General features: G+C 40.2%; 1 pseudogene; it reads right to left on the bottom strand.

Moving 5' to 3' along the window:
• Positions 1–9,132: 9,132 nt before the first annotated feature.
• On the bottom strand, positions 9,133–9,499 carry LOC131400541 (large ribosomal subunit protein uL29-like; annotated as a pseudogene).
• Positions 9,500–21,665: the final 12,166 nt, after the last annotated feature.

The following is a 21,665-nucleotide window of genomic DNA, read 5'->3' as shown; positions in this document are numbered from 1 at the left end:
AAGCTATTGATGAACATCGTTAGGGCTGTCTCCTGTGAACTTATGGAGTTCTGCCATATTCTCTTTTCTGGACACCTTCACTTATTTCATTAACGTGAGCTGTCATATAGCTACTTGAGGGTGGCATCTTGCCGTGACCTGGCTGCTTCTTGCCATGGTGCCCTCTATGGCCATGCCATGTCCTCCTGCTGCTTCTGAAGCTCCACACCCTAGAGGTGCCAAAGAGATATTATAATTCCTTCAATTCTCATTGAGCTGAGGCCACACCGTGTCCACACAGGATGTCCTTTTCCTCTATTTTGTGTCATGTTTGGTCACCAGACCACAATGGCTGGGTCATTAAAGACTGGAGACAATGATAACTTAGACTTCATTCAAGGTTACTTTCACTTTGTGTTATTACCAGACCAGCAAACAATGGAAAGGGATATACACCAGATATGATTATAAATGATGCAGCTCCCAGTTGCTGCCCAGGTTTCTTGTGGAAGTGCAAGAAAATCAGTGGTGAATGGATCCTATGCAAGAGAGATCTGCAAGGTTAGGGGAGTCAAATACCATGAACTTGCGCCCATTATATGATTTTAGCCTGGGAGAGGGCCCACATCAGCACTCAAGGATCTACTCAATACTATTAATGAAATTCTCGCCATACCAAAGTTACATACTTCCGTTTCCTATTGGTTACTGAGTCATTAAAGCTACTTGAAGCCTGGCATACCACATCATGTGTCTCACCAGTCCTTTGTAAATACAGTTCTTTCTGTTTCTGCCTGCAATGCCTCTATTCAATAAGTTCAGACAGAAGTCTTTGGGAATAGATCAGGGGACAGACGCTGATCCTCCCCATCCCTTCTTCTCCATCTCATCTTTGCCAACCAGGTGCCCACTTACAAGACTCTCCCTGCCATCTCCTTACTTCATTCTCCTCATTTCTCTCTTTTCACTCCTCCTCTTTGCCTTCTCCTAGGCCTCTTCTCCCCAAGTGACTAAATCCATGTAAATGTGGATTGTTCTACAGCTAATCAGATGCACCCAGGTGTGTCTGAATGTCGGTTAGGCTCAATTTGAAGCACTGCTAAAATTATATTTGTTGTGATACACAACCAATAACAGGTACAGTTCATGATTCAAATAAAAGACAAATTTCTTAAAGCCTAGAAGCTTGTGTGATAAGCAACACAAAGAAACTAGGTAGAGGCTGCTTCTATACACATAAAGACAAAATCATTATAGAGCCACATCAGTTGTAACTTTGAGCAGAACTAATTAGCTGAGCTCCTATCCCACAGCAGCAGAAACATGGCAAAATCTGTTCCTGTCACTGAGCAGAACAGTAGCTGCTCAGTTTGACTGCAAGTTGAGGTCAGAATGGTTTAGAATGGATACTGCAGCCACAGTTGGAGAAAAAGTTCTGTAAAAGAAACATCCACATCCACAGTTGCAATTTCATGGTCTGTGGGAAGAACTTGGGCTACGTGCACATATAGTAATGCCTCACCCACCCACCATGAGATGTGGAGTGTACTTACGGTTTGTACACCTTTATGATCCGGTAGATTAGAATGATGGATTCAGACCAGAGACTATCTCCAAATGGGTACACGAGGAAAAGGAAAAAACAAACATCTGAGAGTTCCTTTCCCTGAGCCACCCTGTACGGCTGGGCTGGCCCTTCAGTTCTTATACTTCCTACTGAAGTGTTGTCTAAACTGTTCTTGCCGAAGGGCCCTAGGGTCTGTAGGATCCACTGAATCAGCTCTGGCACTAGAGGTAAGCAAATTGTTCCATACGCACCAGGGAGTGGCAGAGAATTGCTTGCCATTGTGATGCAGCATTCAGGGGTCAGGGGACTTCATATCTGAATTACAATAAGGGATATGCTGTGGTGGAAGCTTGGTTTCATGCCCAAGTTTATACTTTAATGCCGAGGTCATTTCATTTGAGAAGAAGACAAAAATCCCAAACATTTTGTTTCATGCAATTTTGTGCCCCAGAAGTGTCTGTTTCCATTGATTCCATTCAGCCACGTTGAAGGCTTTGCCTGCACTGCAGTGATTAATGAATACTGTATTTTACTTATAGCAAAAATTGAAAAAATTAGGAGCAGGGCATAGCATGGTAACTCTTCCAGTGTTAGAAATAACATACGGAAGTGTTCATTCTAACTCGATAGAAGAACCAGGTGTCAGTTGAACTGTAGTGATGGAAATAACTGGTCAGGTCAGTCCAACAATTGGTCAGTGACTATTCAATTCCTGTGGGTAAAGCCTTGGTTCTTTCTAACAAGCTGTGTTATTATAGATGTTTAAAGGGCAACTTTTCTCCTCAAAATATATTTCTATTTTTTTCTAATGTATAGTGTTCTAATATACTATGTAAATTCTTGATAGTTCTTGATAATCTATGCTTCACAACCTCTTCACAAAAATATGTTAAGTTTCTCCATAGACTCCCAGATGACAGAAATAGAGAAGGTCACCTATTCCTTTGCTCTGCTATTTCCTCCACTGTCATTTCTATTATTGTCTAGAATGTGACATAAGCTGGAAAAGACTGGAATAATTTTGAAGTCACAAGTGACTCTCTGGCCCTTTTAAAACACATTAAAGTTCTCAATAACTGAAACAAATATGTGAGTCAAAATGTCAGAAATGTAACCTATAGCACATCCATACATGTCCTAAAAGTCACCATTCCCTACAGGATTATTAGATTGCAATCTCTTAGTAACAATTGAAAAATTATACATGACAAATAAACCAGCATGTTCCTCATTCAAAACTCTCTCAAAAAGTGAGGAGAAAGGGGCTGGCCCCATGGCCTAGTGGTTAAGTTCAGAGTGCTCCGCTTCAGCAGCCTGGGTTTGGTTCCCAGGTGCAGACCTACACCACTCGTCAGCAGTCATGCTGTGGCAGCAACCCACACACAAAGTAGAAGAAGCTTGGCACAGATGTTAGCTCAGGGCAAATCTTCCTCAGCAAAAAAAAAGTGAGGAGAGAGCCAGCCCAGAGGGCCTAGCGGTTAAAGTTCAGTGCACTCCACTTTGGCAGACCAGGCCCGGTTCCCGGGTGAAGAACCACACCACTCGTCTGTCAGTAGCCATGCTGTGGTGGGGGCTCACATGGAAGAATTAGAAGGACTTACAAACAGAATATACAACTATGTACTAGGGCTTTGTGGAGGGAAAAAAAAGAAGATTGGCAACAGAAGTTAGCTCAGGGCGAATCTTTAAAAAAAACAAAAGTGAGGAGAGGCTCTGGCCAGAGCAGTAGACAGTGAAGCATTATTTATTAGCTGCTTTCTATTGTAAGAAAAAAATGACAGTAAAGAAACATCTAAGAAAACTGTTCAACACAAGAAAGCAATACTTGAATGAAGTCAGAGCCACTTTTCCCTTGGTAGTGTTGCTTCAGCAGCCAGTTAGAAAGATGGAGGCTTTTTCCAGAATGTGAGTAGCGTTGAGGTTAGCCACATAGTCTTCTGATGTCATGTAATAAAATAATCAAATATATACTATTAGACAAGATTTAAGAGAGCATGGAAGTTACATCAAGGGTTTATTCAAGAAAAACTAGTGTGAGAAAAGACAACTCATGTGAAAACAAAGAGGGAAAATGCTTCAGGAGTAGGGATATCAATTTGAATGTCACGGAAGCCTAAAGGGTTATCCCTGGGAAAGAAAAGACTATTGATAATAAAACTCATTTTAACTTTTTCCAGGACTCAGAAAATAGACCATTAGTATGTAAAAGCTCCAAGAAAAAATGCGCACATCTGACAGACTCTCCACAACCTCTCCTTCAGTTCTGTCGTTAACACTGAATGTAGATCTGTGAGGATGGAGAAATTAGAGTGAGCAAAGCTCCTGTGAATGGATTTGTGGGGAAACCCTGTACTGGATGGTTAAGGTAGAGTTGAGAGGGAGTTGGCTGTTTATTTCCTAAAGGAAACTAGAAGTTGGCCATGTGGAATATTCTAGAAGTTGCCTTCATTTTATGACAAAGAATTCTTCTCTGTTTTAAATGTATTTAGTATTTTTGAATGAGTGGCAGCCTTAGAAATTGAACAGACTATTTCCCAAAGGTTTTTTTAAAGGAGAATGATAGTTCTCTGTCATACTCCGAAAACAAATACATTTTAGTCATTCAATAAAGACCACACAATGCTTATGAAATTGCAAGAGAAAACAACAATCCTGCCAAGAACAACAGAAAAGTAAAATGCCAAGCCTCTCTGCAATTCTATTTTTTTTCCAAGTGCTAGAAGTGTTGGCAGACATGTGTGCAGGGTCCTGATAATAAACAAATGAACACGTTTAACCTCTGGGCCAGATGAACTGTATGGAAGAGTCATGTCAGATTGTGTAACGTCTAGGGGAAGCAACATAAGATGTCACTACCAACTAAGCTGGTATCCATCAAATATTAGATTCTCCAGCTTCTAGGAAATGCATTACCATCCAATTAAGTGACTTTCTAAAAGGAAAAAGAGTAAGATAATTCTGTTTCAGTGAGCTATTGCTTTGGAAAGGGTATTTCATGGAAAGCAAAATTATCAAGTTAGGAGAGATTTATAGAGATCATTTAGACAAAGTTGCTCAATTGACAAATGGATAAACAGAGATCCAGGCAAGGGAAGTGATTTCCTCTAGGAAGATACACAGAAAAGCAGAGACCTACCTGATCGGTACTAGATCTGCGTATGCTTGGGTAGAGCTGTTTGCAAAATGTTCCAACCAGCCTTCCTGAATACCCTTCCAGATTTTCCTCCACTGGATACCTCATAATTCTTATTCAAAATACAAAATACTCCCTGACATTTCCACACAGGGCTTTTCATGTGGAAAGTAGAGCGGATATTGTAGGCAATAGTGATGTATACAAAAGAAGCTAAGGTCAAATCAGGGATGATTCAAATTTACTTATGAGTTAAACTCATGTGGACCAAGGTATGTTCTTACAAGTTGAGCACAGGGCTGTGATCATCTCCTTTCTGTCTTGCATAAAGCATATTTTTCTCAGTAGCAAAATTCCCATTTAATAGCCCAAGTGATGAATTAACAGAGTGCTAAATTAAAAGAATTTCATCTATAATACTAATTATTTCTTCATCATGGAAGAATGCCACTGGAGCCTTATTTTAAGCTATGTGTTCCATTCTGCTTTCATACTCAATGCTACTGCACTAATAGTCGGAGGAGAAACACCCTTCCTACGGCAAGAAACACCCTTTCTTGCCATAGAAAGAGTATCTCATTCTGCCACTCACTAGCCGTGCAACGTCACATAAGACATGTAATTTCTCTGAATTTCAGTTTCCTCCTGTATAAAACAGTTTGCAGAAAGAGTTAACTAAGGTCAGTATGCAAAAGTGCTTGACGTGTATGAGGTATTGAAGACGTACAATAGCTGAATAAGAGTGTTTGGGAAAGCATTATCTTCTGATACCAACCTGGAATGGGTTCAAGGAGAATGAAACAGAATAAAAACAGAAAATTCTCTTTTTCAGGCTCACAAGCAACTTTAAAACAACAAAGGAGCATAGTAGTAAAAACATGAATAAATAATGTAACCTTGCCCTGTTCCATAGGCCTGAGTTTACCACTAGATAATTCCTTCTTGCATAAGATTATATGTGAATCAATTATCCTAAGCTGGCACAGCCCTGGGTGCTTTATAGATAGCATGGGTATTAGTGGATATTAAAGTCATACACACGTACCCATACACATAAGCACACATAACACGTATACACAAGTGCATAGGGGCTTGCCATGAGATACCCTAGCCTAATACTACATTTTGTTTAAAATGTGCGGTGTTTTATTGTCTGTGCCTTTTGATTCTCTACTTGCACCCTCTATATCAAAGGCCATCCTGTTTTTCAGTCAGTAATTGTTGGTTTTAAGGAACAGGAACCTATTTAAGCAAGCTTAAACCGAAAGAAATTTAATATAAGTCTGCAACAAACAATCTCATGGAAATCCAAGGGCAACCCACAAAGCCCAGTTTAGGACCCTAGGAACTGGAAATTTACCTGTTAATTCAGAAACCATGGTTGTTCACTCTGTCTCAAAAAGGCCTTTCTATCTCTACCTCTTTGCCATCTCTCTCTGTCTCTCTCAACTCGCTTCCTCTGCCTTCACATGGCCCAATTTGGCTAAAGCAGCCATTCAGGTCAATCATCTGTCCATTTTCTAACTAGATCTATGTATCTTAGTTCAAATTCTTGAAAAATAGCAGTGGTTAGTCAATGGATTAGCATCTTGGGGGGGGGTCCTATCAAGTGTGTCTGGGAGTGGGGGAGTGGGGCGCAGAGTCACTGAACTATTTTATCCTTGTGAACAGGACTGGCTATGATAAAAGAAGAAGTTGGATTTGCGCAAACAACTCAATTTTAAACATATCTTTGCTGCTCTCCAAGTCATGACTTTTCAGATGAAATAAACCTTAAAGCCGTGAGTTTTTCTTTTTCCAAATGAACTAAGCCTGGAAAATATGGCATTACAAAGTTGTTCGTTTATGCTAACCTTGACATGTACATCATCCTCAGCATGCCAATTACATCATCATCAATATCATTTTTATGCTAAAAACTCTCTAATCCAACAAGTAGGACTGAGTAGTTCATTGGTTAGTCCAAGTGATTGAAACAATCATTAAAATACATTATATATCTTAAATATTTTATTTTAACAAATATTTTTTGATAACAGGTTGATTAGCAGATAGCTTCACCCTTCTAGGGCCCAATATATGGATTCCATGATTTTTTTTCTACCCCTAGCCTTTTCCTTACTTATGGGTTGACTTTTAGAGTTTTGCACTATCTCGCTTGCACAAGCCACATCCGTAATAATTTCCAGTTTGGGTTCCTTTAAAGTGGAATGAGAACTAAAGAAGACCTGTGAGGGGAAGTGATATATCTGAGATTTGCTTCAAAATAATTGCGGTGAGGGAGTGGGTAGGGTACAGCTGAAACTAGACTGGGCATGTGTGGATAATTGTTGAAGGTAGGTGACGAGAATATGATGTTAATCATACTAGACTTTCTCATTTTAGATATGTTTGAAAATTTCCATAAGATGAAGTAAAAAACAAAACATATGAAGCAATCTGAATGTAGAATCTTCCTAATTATTACAATTTCCCTCATCTTTTATTTTTTTTCTAACCCACGCCTAATTTGACAGATTTTTTTAGCACCCTGCCTTTACTGAGTTTTACAAAAGCATTTAGCCTAGATTTCATTGAAGCAACTACTTACTTTGCATTCATATTTCACCAGTTTACATAATATTTAATTAAATCACATAATTACATTATTATTATTATGTACAACTGGCATAAATAGATTTGGAACAAACTCAACTAATTTTCAGTAAGCATACAACTCAAATGGTTGAAGCAGAAGTATCTCTCCAGGCTAGACACTGCTAAGCACACCTACTTCTAACCACACCACTAACCACAAGCAGTTAGTGTACCAGGACTATTGGTCACTGGGTCTCACTGAATGTCAATTAATCCAGCAGGCTGATTAAGTAGAAGTTCACTAAGAGAGAATCCACTGCGTTGTTATCATTATTATTATCCTTATTATGTGTTCTACATTATTCAAACTTTAATTCTAAGTTAAATTAATTCTCTTTCATGATCTTCTGGAGTGTAATGGTGGCAAGGAGACCAATTTTTTCAGTTACTTATATTTGGCAAGCACGGGGGGGGGGGTGTGTTTTTCTGCTGTCTCACAACCTAGCTTACTCACCTAAACAAACAAACAAAAAAAATAGAAGTTAGGTTGTTTTACGAACATTGGCTTTGGCAAGAAGCCTGATTACACTTGCTAAGCCTCCTAGTAGCAATATCAGGGAATTAATTAAAATGCTGAGACCAGAGTACCTACCCAGAGAGACAAAGAATGAGTGTGCTAGTAGTCCCCAGCTCTAAGTTTCTGCCATCATTTGTTGAAATACCTTGAGGAAGTAAGTCAGTTTTTATTTCACTATGCGGGGTGACAAAAGGTAATGTGACATACCAATTTTTTTTAATGATAAAACTGTAGGGACCGAAATTCCCTCATTCTCCTCCTCCCTCCCTGACACATCATAAAGCTGCTTCCAGAATGAACTAGTCTACTGCCCATTGAGTTGCTTTTATCAAACTCAGAGCTGCGGATGTTGGAAAGGACTGCCTTCCCTTTGTTTAACCACTAACTCCTGAACACACAGGAGCAAGGCAATTTGTGCCTCCATTTCCATCTCGGGTATGCAGCAGCAGCATGCATTCTGAGTCACGCAGAGTCCACTCTTCAGAATGCACGCTGTAAGCTCAGAGGGGCTAATAATCAAATTAGGCTGCTAACAAATGGCAATTTATAATGCTGAAACTAATGAGAGGTCAAAGTACTAAACTCTGCAAGGAGTTTTAATTATCCTGTCCTCTGTGACTCCACAAGAACATTTTTAAAGGAACACTGTCACCAGTATTCAACCGATACTTTTAGTTTCATTAAGAAGATTTACATAACCTACTATATAAATGGGAAATATGCACTTTTTTCCTAAGTAGAGCAGGGATCTAAAACCTTCTCTTTAGAGTTGGAAAGCAAGCATTGTCTTGGTTTGATGTTCAATTAGAATACCATTCAGGGAATCCTTTCCTTCCCACAGCACTAATGAATGGAGAAACACAGACCCTCTCTTCAAGGGACTCTCTAGAATGGATAGCACATAGAAAGAGAGGAACCGTAACAAACAAAACAACTACAATAGATTTTTCTGTTCTTGTTTCCTATGCCTTTTCACTTTTTTTACTTTTTTCTTGCCAATTTGTTTGTGGTTTTGTTTTGTTTTGTTTTGTTTTGCTGAGGAAGACTGGCCCTGAGCTAACATTTGTCGCCAATCTTCCTTTTCACTTGAGGAAGATTAGCCCTGAGCTAACATCTGTGCCAATCTTCCTCTCTTTTGTATGTGGGTTGCCACCACAGCATGGCTGACGAGTGGTGTAGGTCCACACCTGGAATCCAAACCCACATGAACCCAGGCCATTGAAGCAGAGCATGCCAAACTTAACCACTAGGCCACGGGGCCAGCACCCCCTTGTTTGTGTTTTAATGATGCCACAATGCTCAAGCCTTGACCATGTACTTCTGCAGTGGGTACAGCCTTTCCTTCCACTGCTGCTTCTTGGTCTTCAAGCTTCTCCTCGTGCTTGTTGAGTCAGCAAGTCAAGGCATGCGTTTTCTTGGGCTGCAGATCCAGAGTCTTGTACTTCTTGACCTTGTAGAATTTCTCGAGGCTCTCCTTCTGAGTCTGATTAATGACAATGAGAACACTGGTGATGGATTTGCGAACTCGGATGTTGGAGAGCTTGGATGCCACGTGGCCTGTTCTTTTGGCTATGTGCATCTGGGACAGCTCTACCTTCAGGTCATCCAGTTGTTTCAGAAACTCCTACTTCTTACCTCAAAGGTCTCTAGCCTTACTCTTGGCCATGGCTGCACAACTGCCGCGACTGCCTGCTCCAAGGAAAAGAGCTCTTTTTGCTTCTGCTTTGCACGTCCCTCTGTCACGTATACCTCCACACGCACCACCACAACCACCACACCCACCATTCCTGCAGGTCAAGATACTCTTCATTTTTCGTGAGCTAACTTCTTTCTGGGCTGTGTTGAGGACAAGTTTGTTTATTTGCCTGTTTGGAGGGGAGTAGCAAAACTGATTAACCAAAGAAAGCCACAATATCAACTGAATGTGGAACCTCTCAGGCAAAAATGAAAACAAAAAGCTGCTACCCTTAAAAGCCAGAGAAAATATTAATTTGGAGGCATTGGAGATGTTAGCATCAATAGACTGTGAGCACTGACAATCTGGAAAGGGTTTTGCTACCAAGGGGGTTAAGTGTCCAAAGGTAATGTCCACCCATCAGGCCAATTCGAGGCCAAAGAATGCATCTGGGCAGGGAGTTTTCTTTTATCAATAACTGTATCAATGAAACAGCAAATGGAACACAAGAAAATCAAGCATGTCCATATCATCAGGGCAGCAAGACAACCAGCCCAGAGCATTGAAGGGTCTGGGTGTTGAACTTGTCGCCCTTATTGTTGAAAAAAAGTTCAAGTATACAAGCAAATCCAACAAGGAAATTGGGAACAATGCAAATAACAAAAGCTTTCTTCCTGGAATGGGAAGACAAAATCTGGAAATTCTTCTGCTAAACTTGCCATCACCACACCCTGCCATGTGACATTGCTTTGTTGTTCTTTTAAATTGTTCGCCCATTGTTTTATGAGGCAGTGTAGATTAAGGGCGAAAAGCATGGGCCCTAGAGTCAGACTAAATCCCAGTTCCATCACTTACCGCTATGTAGTCTTACGCAGGTTACTTTTTTCTTCCTAAACCTCCAGTATCCTCATTTATAAAACTGGGATAATAGCAAGGCAGGAAGAGTCCAGGCTTCGGAGCCAAACTGCCTGGGTTCAAATCCTCTGCTCCACCACTTACTGACAGTGTGATCTTGAGAAAATTGCCTAACCTCTCTGGGGCTCAGTTTCCCTCCAAAAAAGTGGGGGGGGGCACATTTGTACAGTGACAGATGGCAACTGGACTTTTGGTAGTGAACGTGATGTAGTTTACACATCAGGTAAAAATATTATGATGTACAACTGAAATTTATATAATGTTATAAACCAATATGACCTCAATAAAAAAATAAATTAAAAAATATATATGTATATATTAAAAATGCAAAAAACAAAATGGGGCCGATTTTCAGGACCTCACAGGGTCGTTATGAGAATACATACAAAGCGCCTAGTAACAGCACTCGATAAATATAAGTCATTAGTACCTAAATCAGAAGGTTGCTGTGAGGACGAAAGGAGATAATGAATGAAAAGCTTTTAAGTTCAATATAGTAAGTTCTCAATAAATGCTAGCTTTTGTTATGTTTTCCTTTTGACACTCCAACTAGCTTTTAAGCTCCTAAAGGATGAGTCTTATATTTCTTGATACTATAATATCTAGCACTGTGTTACATGCAAATAGGAGTGATTCAACTACAGCCCAAGGAAGGAATAAAGGTACAAGTCCCCACACAAAAATAGAAACTCAAATGTCAGAACTGTGGACTCACAAGCCACAAAAAGATTGAGTTTATTGAAAATTGATGGCACAGATCAAACAACATGACTGATTTTTGGCAAATTGTAAATATCATCAAGAGACAACAATTTGGTGTTTGATTACTTACTTGTGTAGGGGAAAGAAAGTAATTTTCCCTCTACCTTTCTGAGTTATTGGCTGAGACCCCCCTGTAATAAAAGACAGATTAACAGGAAAAAAAAAATTTAATTACATATGTAGGTACGGTAGCCCCACAAAGATAGGACCCTCAAAAGGCAGCCAGACAATGGAGCCTTATGTACCACCCTGAGCTAAGGAAAGGGACAGGGGTCCGGCTTCGAAGGGAGGAAGGCAATTCACGGGAAGGTGAGAAGAGGAGATGTTTGGTAAAGAAAGGTCACCCTGCCAAGCAGATGTCTCTCAGGTGAAAAAGTGATCTCTCCTAATAGCTCTCTTCCTGGTACAGGCCCCCTTTCTAATGTAAATGTCCTTTATAAATGTAGATTTCCTTTACAAAAGGGTAACTTCTACTTTGTTTTCAGAGCTTCTCCTTTGTACGCAGTTTTTCAAAATAATCCTTATGCCAAAGAGGCATATTTTGTGGTGGCATATTCTGCTACCCTTCATTTGAAAATATTGATGACTACAATAGATGACTCCACAAAAAAAAAAATGGCCAAATTAATGGTATTACATAGACATAACTTAGAGAGTAGTTCTCACATGTGAGATTTCTGTGAATTATCTTCATAAATTTCATTACATCAGTATACCACCAAAAACTTCTTTCACAATTTACACTTTATACACATACCACTTTTACTATTATTCCCTTAATATCTTTTTTCTTTAACTTAAATTGAGGGTTTTTTTGTTTTTTCTGAGGAAGATTCACTCTGAGCTAACATCTGTTGCCAATCTTCCTCTTTTTCCTTGAGGAAGATTTGCCCTGAGCTAACATCTGTGCCAATCTTCCTCTCTTTTGTATGTGGGTTGCCACCACAGCATGGCCACTGATGAGTGGTATAGGTCTGTGCCCGGGAAACCAAACCCAAGCCACGGAAGTGGGGCACACTGAACTTAACTGCTAGGACACAGGGCCTGCCCCTAACTTAAATTGTTTTTACTTATTGATTTGAAAAGGAGAGCTTATATCACCACATTAAATGGAAACCAGTGTGGAAATTAATAAACAGAAACCTCATTAAAATGGAGTCAGGAGGCCAAAAGGGGAGCTCTCACAACCTACATCAATAGCAGAGCCCAATAGGAAGAAGAAAGACTTCCTCTTCTTGATCAGCAAGAAGCTCAGCCAATGAGAGACCGCCCCAACTTAGCCAATGAAAAACAACGACACCTTGAGCTCTTTGTTTACAATAGCCCTCCCAAGTTCCTCTTCCCCTCTCCGAAAGAATTTCTCTTCCCCTGTTGCTGGGGACTTGCATGTGGTTTGCTGTGGTTGCAGGTCCCAAATTGAAATTCTTTGCTGATCCCAAATAAACTCATTTTTGCTGGAGAAATAATTACCTATCTATCTGTCTAAGGTCAACCTCAGTGTCATTTGTCATAAATAGAGGGCATGAGTAAATACAAATATAATGAAAATGGAGGGGAGGAAGAAATTTTCCTTTACCCTTCTAGGTTCTTCTGGCTGGTCGAAGAATTAAATTGACGTGAAACAGATTAACAGGAGAAAAATAAAACAAATTTAATAACATGTATACATGAGAGAAACTCAGGAAAACTAAGTAACTCGTCAAAATGGCTGAAGCCACCACCTTAAATACCATCTTCAGCTAAAGACAAAGAAGGATGCTAAGGGTAATGGTTTGAAACTTCAAAGAGGAGGAAGGCAATTCACACGGAGATGGAAAAGCAAATGTTTGGTAAAGAAATGTTTGCCATGCCTTGCAGAGACAATGGGACGTGGAGAAGACTTTGGTCAAATGGGCCTTACTAGGTTCCTCCCTGTCTCCCACACCTAGTTCATGTTATACCATAGTTATCTGTGGTGATAGCTCCTTCCTGGAACAGGCCTTCTGTCTTAAATTCTTTTAGGCAGTTAGGGGGAAGGTCCAAGTTTCTTCCTGAGTCTTTTGTTCTTAAAAGTAATCAAGCCAAGGAGACACATTTTGGGGTGGCAAATTATTCTCCCCTACAAAAACAAAACAATCTTCTCAAAATCTAGCTAAATATTGTTGCCTGGCAGAGGATCCTGAGTCTATGGCTTTAAGAACTGCTTTTCCATTGTTAAAAACTTTGCTTAGAATGTGTCAGAGAAATGTTCTAGACAAACTTGCACCAAAGTGAGAACTGAAGAATAATTTAAAAGGGAAAACTTCCCCACTCTGTGATTCAGTATTATTTAATGTCTATATGGTCTGTGGACCACCTGAAATCATTTTGTGATTTCACAAAACACTGGCATAGGTGATCAATGAAGAATGGTATCTGGCTCCCCTAATGCCTGTACAGCAGTGTCTCTCAGAGTGTAGCCCTTGGATCACCTGTATCAGAATCACCTATGGGTGCTTGTTAAAAAAAGGGGAAGGTGACTAATGAATCACTACTTAATCTGGAGACTAAGACCCAGGGTATTAAATTATTAAGAAATACCAGCAGGTGATTTTGATGCACAATAAAATTTGATAACCAGGGCTATATTATAGAAATTATTAAAGGAGGTGGAACCCACCGCTATAAAAGCTCTGTAGATATAGAGAAGCTGAAAAAAAAAATGAAAGGAGAATTTAGCTAAAGGAGGTAATCTGCTCCAGACCCAAAGAGTGAGGCTATATCCTGGGAGGTAAGCACTGCATTTAATTGGAGTATTTTAATACCAGAATGAGGTAAAAAAAGAAAAAGGAAAGAAAAAAGAAAAAAAAAGATAGAAAGAAAGGCGTCCAACAATGAGAGAACAAAAAGATTCGTGGAAGAAAGGGATTGATTTACAATAAAAGATGAAAGGAATTTAAAATGTGGCTTTGCGAAGTAATCACTAAGCAGGGGTGTGATAACAGTTTACAAATGTTTGAATCACATACTATAAAGAGGAGGAGAAATTTGTTAAGAACAAGGAGGGATAATTAGGCATTAACAGAATGTAACTGACCAAAAATTCTCATTCCATATAACTCAACCTAAGCATCCCTGCTCTGTATATTGTGTCCCACTTCTGCCCTAACGGATATGCTCTGATCTTCTCTCCCCAAAAGGCGCCTGAGCATTGCTCTGGTGTCTATGCCTTTGTTCAAGCACACTCCTCTGAAGGGAAGCAGAATATGCCACCCCCAAATATGCCTTTTTGGCAAGAGGATTATTTTGGGCTGATTACTTTTGAGAGGCTGCAGACACAGGAGAATCTCTGAAACCAGAGTAGAGCTTGCCCTTTCCTGAGGGAAATCTACATTTACAAGGAAATTTCCATTAGTAACGGTGTCTCCCTCTCTGTACCAGGAAGAGAAGGATGACTCTACACCATAAGAGAATTTTATCAATGGAGAAGGCACCGACTTAAATCTGCATAACAACCTTACCCGTGTTTATTATGATTTCCTGGTCACCTTCTGTAACTGGCTCCCCTGCCCCATATCTTTCTTTTGTCTTTAGCTGGAGATGGTATTTCAGGTGGTGGCTTGGGCCATTTTGGGGAGTTTCACTCAGTTTTCTTGGGTATCTCCCATATATACATGAGGTATACACGTTATTAAATTTTTGTTTGTTTTCCTCCTGTTAATCCATCTTTTATGACAGTGGGGGTCTCAGCTAAGAAGCTAGAAGAGTAGAGCGAAAATTATTTTTCCTCCCTTCCACCTCCTAACTCCCAGGCCAGTGTGGCTGTCATGACCTCCATACCCCTTCCAAAATTACAGCCTAGACTCCCACTCCCCAAGGGCAAAACCTGCACTCTAGTGGCCCTAACACCTGAGGAGCATTATAGAAGAGTCTGCACTGGAGCTTGGGAGACCTCCGCTTTGAGGAGCTGAGACACTGATTGGCCAGCAGGGCCAGACTTGGGCAAAACTGACCAGTTATAAAATTTGTCTTCAGCACCCTTTTTGTGCCATCCCCAGCCCCAGATTCCCAGATATCTCAGGATATATACCTATGTGTTCCTCCTGTAAGAGGAGAAAGGGACTGAATAAACACCATTCGTAGATGGAATTTCTTAATATGTTACCTCTGGGAGCAGGGATGGTGATCACTTTAAAAGAGCACTGTGGAGAAAGGAAGATGCTTACATCAAATATAAGAATTCTAAAGTTAGAATTTTAGACACTGGGGCACCTGAGTGCTGAGCATTTTGGGGGGAAGAGGAACACCAACAGTAGACCTCAGTTTACGACATTAGTGACTCTGTAGGGGAGGAAAAATAATTTTCTCTCTCATCCTCTATGTTCTTAGCTGAGATCCTCCTGTAATAAAAGACAGGTTAACGGGAGAAAAACAAACAGAAGTCTAATAACATGTATACCTCCTGTATACACGGGAGAGACCCAGGAAATCTGAGTAACTCCCCAAGATGAGATGGCCCAAACCACCACCTTACATACCATCTCCAGCTAAAGACAAAAGAAGATGTTGGGGGAAGGAGGGAGAGCCAGTTAAGGGAGGTTACTAGGAAAAGCACAGCACGGTAAACAAAGGTAAGGTTGTTAGGCAGATTTAAATTGCTGCCTTCTCTCTCCATTAGGCGAGTTTCTAGAGATTTAGAGTCATCCTTCTCTTCCTGGTGCAGTACAGAGAGGGAGACACCCTTACAAACGATTTCTCTTACAAATTTCCCTTAGGAAATGGCAAGTTCTACTGTGTTTTCAGAGATTCTCCTGTGTCTGCAGCCTCTCAAAAATAATCAGCCCAAAATAATCCTCTTGCCAAAAAGGCATATTAGAGGGTGGCATATTCTACTATCCTTCACCACATTAGTGACCCTAAACTGCTGCCCCCAAATCCCAAGCTGATCGGTGACAACTGAGAATACGTAGATGTGGAGCAATGCCCCGTACTACCCTCTTCTGCCATCTGACAATTCAGAGACGTTAGCCTGTGAGTGACTTACAGAGCCCACTGACTGAAGGCTTGTCATCGCAGCACAGCAGTTTGTAACTCTAGATCCTCAAAATTTTACTCAGATTTACATAACGATCCACATATACCACCTGTGTTTTCCCTCTCGGATCTTTTATACTTTCTTGATAGCTCACTTGACTGTGGACTCACAGGAGCTTAGAATGCTGTGCAATTAGCCAAAAATTTCCTGACTGAGAGAATTATTCAGTTAAGAAATGTGGCATAAGTGGCATAATTTGAGACTCAATCTAGACTGGACTGAGAAGCAGAAATACAGAGTAAAGGTTTAAAATACACCACTTGATGGATGGCCTGAAACTTTGCTGGGTCTCTTCCATTTATGTGTTTTATATAATAAAGTAGCACCGTACTTTCCAAGGAAATCCACATTACCATAGAAGATTCTCTTTCACTGTCTTTTAATTTGGGTTTAATATAGAACATATTTGAATGTCCTCTTCATCAGCTGAATAGTGTTTCTACCAGAAGTAGACAAAGGATTAATCCCTAGGGCTGTGAATTATTAAAGTGGACTTCTGTTGCTTTTGTCTGTCCAGCACCTTTTGCCTCCTTCACTTGGGAGTAGAACCCTTCTTTTCTATGGGGAAACACAGTTCATAGGTTTTAATCCTGCCCTGACTCTAGGGGTGGTCTTATGACACAAGAGTGGTCTTATGACCCAGTGGTCTTATGGCCAGATACCCCATCTCTCTGGCCCCAATGATTGGTCCAGGAATGAGCACATGATTCAAGTCAGACTAGCCAAGGGGCTTTGGCTGAAATTGCTGCATGCAAGTCTGGGCTGGCTGATGGTCATCCTGCCATGCCTGTGCCTCTGTGGAGGGGAGCTGCATGAGAATGACAGCAAGCAGAAGTGACACAGAGAAAGAGAGTCAGAACTCCTGAATCTAGCTGTGCCTGGAGCTAACTGAAACCCCCCTTCGACCTCATAGGTACATAAGCCAATACATTCTCTTTTTTTGCTTAGGTTAGTTTGTATTGAGCTTCTGAGACCTGCAACCAAAATATTTTCAAATAACACATTTCCATGTTTTACTTAGGAAAAATGAATTAAATATAGAGGAATACCTTGCTTTACATAAAGATTATTTTGAGAAACTGAAGACACAGGACAAGTTCTGAAAACAGAGTGGAAATTACCCTTTTTTTTTTTTTTTTTTGTGAGGAGATCAGCCCTGTGCTAACATCCGCCAATCCTCCTCTTTTTTTGCTGAGGAAGACGGCCCTGGGCTAACATCTGTGCCCATCTTCCTCCACTTTATATGGGACGCCGCCACAGCATGGCTTGCCAAGCAGTGTGTCGGTGCGCGCCCGGGATCCGAACCAGCGAACCCCGGGCCGCCGCAGCGGAGCGCGCGCACTTAACCACTTGCGCCACCGGGCCGGCCCCAAGAAATTACCCTTTTATAAGGGACATTTATATTAGAAAGAGGGCCTGTAGCAAGAAAAGAGCTATTACCAGAGATCTTCTTTTTGGTGAGGAAAATTAGCCCTGAGCTAACATCCATTGCCAATCCTCCACGTTTTGCTGAGGAAGATTGGCCCTGGGCTAACATCCGTGCCCATCTTCCTCTACTTTATATGTGGGACGCCTGCCACAGCATGGCTTGATAATTGGTGCATAGGTCCAGGCCCACGATCTGAGCCTGTGAACCCCAGGCCACCAAAGTGGAGTGCGTGAACTAAACCACTACGCCACCAGCCGGCACCAGAGAGCATTTTTTCACCTGAGAGACTTATCTGCATGTCAGGGCAACCTTTGTTTACCAAACATTTTCTCTTCTCATTTTCCTGTGAATTGCCTCCCCCACTTTGAAACCCCAGACCCCATCCCTTTCCTTAGCTCAGGATAGTATAGAAGCTTCAATTGCCTAACTGCCTTTTGAGTCTTGTATCTTTGTGGGCCTCCCATATATACATATGTACATACATAATTTAAAGTTTTTTTCTCCTGTTAATCTCTCTTTTTATTACCGGAGGGGGCAGTCTCAGTCAAGAACCAGAAGGACAAAGAGAAAATTATTTTTCCTCCCCTATACATACTACATCAAAAATAATACATTGTTAAAAGCAGACTTGTTGAGGGTCTTTCATAGTACAGATTTTTCTTTTTTTTTTTTAAGGGAAGGCATTACAAATCAAATGGAAAGGTGCAAGTAACTCACAGTGATTCTGGGAGAGCTACCTAACTGGTTTTCATGATCCCCAAAAGAAAGCAATGACTTTAGTGATTTCATTACTTCCTGGGTTTAATTCTCACTCTTGTAGGTATAGAAATTTGATTTAGTTGGTGCTTTAAGATAGGATATGTCCCTCACGGAAGGATTCCCATTAAGCAAGCTCACAGAGACTAAAATAGAAAAACAAAATGCCAGCTGATTAACGGACAATGAGAAAGACAATCATCCATTGGACCAGAATCCCTGCATCAGTAGATCATTGCATTCTGTTCTTTAGGACAGAAGTCATCCTGATAATCTTGATGCAGCCCACATATGCTTTTCATAGGCCTGTGGTATAGTATACATAAAGTTTTGAATTAGATAGCAATGTTAACAAGTCACGGAATTCCCACAAAAATCTAGATTTACAACTTCTCTTGAAAAATCAGAATATCTACCAATACTGGTTCTTCCTGTCATGGTATTGATTGTCTGGAAGTGAGTGGGGCCTGAGCCCTTTGTATGGGACATGGACTCTCCAATATACTACAGTCCCCATCACGCCCATTTTCTTCATTTATATACCCTTCCTGGCCTATACAGACATTTGAGTTTGATACATTTACAAAGGAAAGCTATGTGTGAAGTCAATAAGTTCATTTTGAAGCCAGGTACCTGAGGGTTACTGTAAATATTCAACAAGAACATGATTACCCTTTGACCTTGGTCCCAACAGAGACACAGATGAAAAGAAGTTAATCTTATTAATTTTCTTTTTCATTGTTTAACGTGAGGGGTGACTCAAGGGTCACAAGATTTTATGAGCTTGTTTTGCAGAAGAAAAAGAAAGCCTTTAAGGACGTTATGACCACCAGATAACCAGCCCTCAACTACCATTGACACCCAGAAGTCTGGTTGCCTGAGAACTTATCTGGAGTAAAAGAAACACAGATTTCCCCTTTATTTCTCTGAACCTCTTCCTCCCAAGCCCCTTAACTCTATAAAGACCATCTGCTTTCTTCTTGCATTAAGGCAGATTTGAGAGAACCTATCCTCCTGCCTTCTCATTTTGGCCAATTTGAATAAACCTTTCTCCATCTCCAAACACAGGTGTCTTAGTGATTGGCTTATTATGCATCACAAACTTGAGATTAAGAGGTTCACTATCAATTTCTTCCCCCTGGCCACATGGATTGGTTCAACAATGTGAATGTGAGTGAAGCTAACGCAATTAGAGTGAATCTCAGGAGTTTTGCTGGGAATGCTGGGGCAAAGATACTCACTATTTTTTCTGCTGCATGTGAAAAAGGAGGCATGTATGTCTAGGTGCTGCTGATAGCCATTTTGGGACTATAAGTGAAGCAAGTCTTATGATGCCAAACTACATCAAAGAAGACAGCAGAGACACCAAAAGAAATAGAGTCCTTTGGGACTTATTAGAGCTGCAGGATCAAGACTTACCTAAAGCTACACTGAAATTTTCAGGTACATAAGTGGCATTATTTAAACCAGTTTGAGTTGGATGTGAAGAGGAACAGAATATGCTACCCCCAAATATGACTTTTTGGCACAGAGATTATTTTGGGGTGATTATTTTTGAGAGGTTGCAGACACAGGAGAATCTTTGGAAACAGTAGAAGTTGCCCTTTGTTAAGGAAATTTACATTTAAAAGGGAATTCTTCACTTGTAAGAGTGTCTCCTTCTCTGTGCCAGACTATTTAGATAACTAAATCTCTAGAAACTCTTATGAATGGAGAAGACAGCCACTTAAATCTGCATAACAACCATATCCTTGTCTGCTGTGCTTTTCCTTATAGCCTCCCATAACTGGCTTCCCCAACCCCCAACATCTTCCTTTGTCTTTAGCTGGAGATGGAATTTCAGGTGGTGGCTTGGGCCATTTGGGGGAGTTACTCAGTTTTCCTGGGTATTTCCCATGTATACAGGAGGTCAGCCAAGAACCTAGAAGGGTAAAGGAAAATTATCTTTCCTCCCCTACAGGTTATTTGCCACAAAAAGTATTCTGATATGGGAAAGGTATTTTTTCCCCATTAGAATGTCTAGCATAACCATTGTTACTCATGAGAGTGTGGCAAATCCGTTAAAAATCCTGAGGCAAAAAAAAATGTCAAGAATTACTACTCTCAGATTCAAGATATAATAAAATTAGGATTCATTTACTGAATCCCACTTTTAGTCCCACCTTCATGAGATTGTACCTAGTTCACCTGGATTAGACTTTTGGATCTTCCCAAACTCTTGAGCCCTCACAGGCAACTTCTTGCTTTGCCCACACATGGCTAGTCACATATCCTTTTATGAAGAGATAAAATTTGAGATCAGTTATATTAACCCAATCTCCAAAGTTTGTGTGAGATAATTTATAGGCTTACTCATGTACTGTAAATAAGAGGAGCATATATGACTGCGTTGGTGTGTAATCTACTTACACAGGATATTTTTAAATCCAGGAATATAGCTCTTATCTAAAGAATTATTATTTGGCAACTCTAACAATCTGAAATATAGATAAAAACCAGAAAGAAAGTAAAAGATCTTTCTATGAAGCTCAATCACATAGAATGAAGTTCTTGCAAGAATGTACATTGCTTCAGTGAGAGGATCCCCCTCAAGTCCTTAGAGCTGTTTACACTTATTTTGTACAGAATTTAAACAAAACTGATTTCTTGGGCCATAAAAGTTTAGAAGTAGTAAATCAGAAGTATGTGTGGAGGTGGTATTGTTAGAAGTAGGCACTGGAACAAAGGAAGGGAGGGAGGAAGGGAGAGAGAGCGAGAGACTCGGAGACCACAGGACAATCATTGAGCCAGAAGAGCTAAATACAAGAACTGACTCTGAAAGCAATATAGTATCATCTATAGGGTAGTACAATCACTAGTATTCAATTTGATAAACTTGATTCACCTGAAAGTTAAATTATGTTTAATAGCTTTTATTTAAGAAGACATATAACTATGTTATATATTTTAGAAGTATTTTTTCCCAAAGAATTAAGCTGTAGCTTTCAAAGAAATATACTTCAGTAATGACAAATAACACAGTTCTTAGCATATGGTAAGAGCTATATATATCAAATACTTGTAAATCCATTTTACTTTCTTGTGGATACCATGCCTACTAATTGACAATTTGAGTGTGTGTCTGTATCTGTTGAAAAAAATCATGTATGTGGAACATTACTTATCTACAAAAAGTAATGTTAAGATGATCATATTTTTCAACTATAAATTAGGCCATATAGTCTGATAAAAGATTTTTCTCC

This window comes from Diceros bicornis, chromosome X (assembly GCF_020826845.1).
Source record: "Diceros bicornis minor isolate mBicDic1 chromosome X, mDicBic1.mat.cur, whole genome shotgun sequence".
In the NCBI taxonomy this organism is placed as follows: domain Eukaryota; kingdom Metazoa; phylum Chordata; class Mammalia; order Perissodactyla; family Rhinocerotidae; genus Diceros; species Diceros bicornis.
This window is presented reverse-complemented; position numbering and strand designations above follow the sequence as displayed.